The following is a 3,641-nucleotide window of genomic DNA, read 5'->3' on the forward strand; positions in this document are numbered from 1 at the left end:
AAAAATTCACTGTCCATTTTCTAGCTTTATTCTCCTTTAAAATGTCTTTAACCATTTGATTTCTGAAGTTCAAAAGACTGCTGCAAATTTGTTATCATTTGCTTTTTTCTTAAAGAGCAAAAAAGGCACCACCATGAAGATAAAAATTACCACCATCATCTATCTATTTTCTTTTAGCTGCAGTGTTAACATCTAACTTATAAAACTTGTGTGTAGGCCATGAAAAAAAATGAGAATTCCTAATTTTAATTAGCTTGTCTAGCTGGTGGTCCCACATAGCCAGGGTCTTGGAAAGTCTAGTCATTTCTCCCCTTTCAGCTTTTGTTATTTCACACTAATAGGTTTTTGTATTTTCATTCTGTCTTCATGTGAGGACTCTGTCCCTTCAGTGGGCTTAGCTGCTTTTTCTAGGTCTTACCAGACATCCTGATTCTTTCTGGGGGGTTGGAGGGGATGGGGGAAGTGCCACATCAACTAGGATATCACACGTTTCTTATTTGAATACAACATAATTGCTGAGAAAGAATAGAACATCCACCTTTACCAATGGGGTGAAATGTTTCTTTTCTAACTGCCAGCTTGGAATAACTAATTTAAAATGTTTTTGAGTTACAAAGTAGGAAATGGTTTCTTTTCTTAAAAAAAGAAAGTATTGAGCATGATTACAATAAAAGCTATCTAATGGTTGAAAGGAAGTTCAATACTTTCTTAGAGTTTGCAAAACCACAATAGATTTTCTTTCTGTCAATTCAAATATTCATAGGTCATCCAGCCTGGCCTTCTGCCACAGTGCACCTATAATTCCTTATTTTAAAATATTAATTAACTTTTAAGCATAAGTCCTTTAGCTCTGGATCCAGTGGTGCCTATATGAAGGAAATAGCATGACTGAGGTGAAGAATGGTGTTTCTTGGAATAGGTATTGTTTGCCAAGCTGCAGCCAAGAGCCCCACAGAAAGCAGAGAAGGACATTACAGAAGAGTGAGCAGACATTTTTACAAGGTCACTTTATTCAGACTGGAAAGTGGCCAGCACAATGTCATTATTTACAACAGGATCTGGGAACACTTGAGGAAATTACAGACCATTTAGTTTTGATTCCATTGTGGGGGGCAAAGTCTTAGGAAGTATTTTAGGAGATTAAATGGGGAATACTGAGAAAAGCACAGCTTGATTAAGGATAGCCAATGCTGTTCCTGAAATGAAAGTCATGCTTCGATAATTTTTTGACTCCTTTAAGGAAGTGAATGCCAAGAAAAGCAAATGAATGCTTTAAAATTCACTATTCTGAATTTCCAGGAGATGTTTGTTAAAGTTTTTCTTGACGAGTTCTCTCTCTCTCTCTCTCTCTCTCTCTCTCTCTCTCTCTCTCTCTCTCTCTCTCTCTCTCACACACACACACACACACACAAACACACACCCCAAAGAAATGACTTTTAAAACAGGAAAAATACTGAGGACAAAGATTAGTTGTGCATTAGACTGACTTTAAAAGGTAAAAGGAGAAGGAATCAAGGAGATACATCATAGGGCCAGAAGAATTTTACTGACACAAAACCCCATTGTATCCTCCAGCAGCAGCAACTCTATATTTCTGTGCATTTATTATGTGGATGTTTCCCATAAGGCAATGAAAAAAGGAAATCCATGACTTTCAAAATTACATGTTAAAAATAATGCTGCTTTGTATTCATGTAAGTACACAGAGAACTAGACAAAGAGAAAAAAATGTAATAAGATTGACTTCTAGGTGTCTAGTAGTGAGGAGAACATACCAGGCTTCAAAACTCAGACCTAGCAATCATGGAACTCCTCTTTGGTTGGGGAGACAGACCACCATGGTCTGTAGGCTCAATGTGTAAACCCTGTGACTCCATGAAGGGAAAGGGAGGTCTGAGAATTTTCTGGGTCCAGAAGGGATCTGCAGTGGATGTCATCCAGTGTCCCAGGTCAGGTGAAAGTAGGAAGGAGATGGAAAAGCAACCGTAGAACACGTGATGAGAGGTTTAGCCAGAAACAAGTAGAAAGCAGATCAAAAGGGAGCAAATGGCACCAGAGTACTGTATTATAAATCCTCCAGAGTACTGTATTATAAACCCTCCAGAGTACTGTATTATAAATCCTCCAGAGTACTGTATTATAAATCCTCCATGTCCTTTTCATTTAGAAAACACTATGATCTTAGGCAATCCTCCAATAATCTCTCCTAATTCGACAGAAAAGCGACGTTGGGTAAACCGTAAGGGCTGCCCAACGTGGTCTAGAAGCGTAAGTGCTGACAGAGCAGGGGCACGTTCACCCGACAGCTCTCGTTTATTGAATATTTACTATACCTCAGCACTATACCTTTTTTTAAACACCCTTCCCCAAACCAGAAAAAAATGGATAATTAATATAATCATCTACATCTTCGGTTGAGGAAATTTAATTAGAAAGGGACTACAACTTGCCTAACATTCACATCGCATATAAATGAAAGCAAGTGGGAACCAGATATTTCAAACCACTGTATGAAAGTCCCAGTTCACCTGGTCATGATTTATCTGAGGTGTCGGTAAGTTAAGATAACAGGTCCCTATGCTGCAAATTTTTGGAAGTAGATTTTAGGGTAAGTCTTGAGGGAAAAAAACCACAAACACTCAAGTCTAACCTTTATGATAAGCACTATTAGGTGAGAAATGGTGGCCTCCTAGGAAACCAATTCTGTCTATCACATTTTGGTAGCTGGCAGTCTGTGAGATGGGAAGTATGTAGAACACTCCCAGCAAAGGCTATGAGTCTGGAGCTGCACGGTAGCCTCCCTGCAGGAGGCTGTAGCTATCTGTCTCCAGAAATAGCTCTTTGGTTAAAAGGGGCCCTCTCAATAAGCCACAGTTCAGAGGGTCAGCAAAGTTTCTCAGTAAGAGCAATAGGGGGAAAAAACATGTAGAATTATTGAGGAAAGAATTCCTTCGGACCAAAAGTGGGGGCGGGGGAAGATTACAAAACAGAGCAGGAAGTATCTGAAAACATCAATTTTAGGGTGACAAAAACTGGTTAGTACTGTAATCTGCTGTTATTTCTTGTCTTAGTGCCTTTGTTAGCTGTATTCTTCAACAGATGCATAGGTCTTTTGTTGACTGAACAATGAATACATTTTAATATGTAATCTGCTGTTTGCTACAAGAACTCAGAAGAAATAACACAATTAAATGCACCAGAACTTCGGAAGTATCAACATCAGCATGCTCTTCAAAGGATCCCGGGGAAACTCACCAACTACACATTCCAATAAACACACCTGTAGCGGACTGAAGATTGCTAGTTAGCTCCCCAATCAATCCAACACACATTTTGTGAGCCTATACATCATGCACTAGAACTATCTCTGTGAGGAATGCAAAGATGAGCTCAATAGCCTCTGTGTTTCAGAAATATCATTTAGTAAATGAGATAATATATAACAAATGGCCTCAATCCAAGTTCGACCACCATGAAAGTATCACTACAGGTCTTGGGGGAGTTCAGATTGCCTCCAGACTTTAAAATTTCCTTACAGAGGAGATGACATTTGAGGTGAGACTGAAAAGATGTGGATATTTTTCCCTAGGTTTTAGAAGAGTCTCATTTTGAGTCCCCATCTTCTTATCTGCAAAAGAAGG

The sequence above is a fragment of the Mesocricetus auratus genome, unplaced genomic scaffold (assembly GCF_017639785.1).
Source record: "Mesocricetus auratus isolate SY011 unplaced genomic scaffold, BCM_Maur_2.0 Super-Scaffold_15014, whole genome shotgun sequence".
NCBI lineage: Eukaryota > Metazoa > Chordata > Mammalia > Rodentia > Cricetidae > Mesocricetus > Mesocricetus auratus.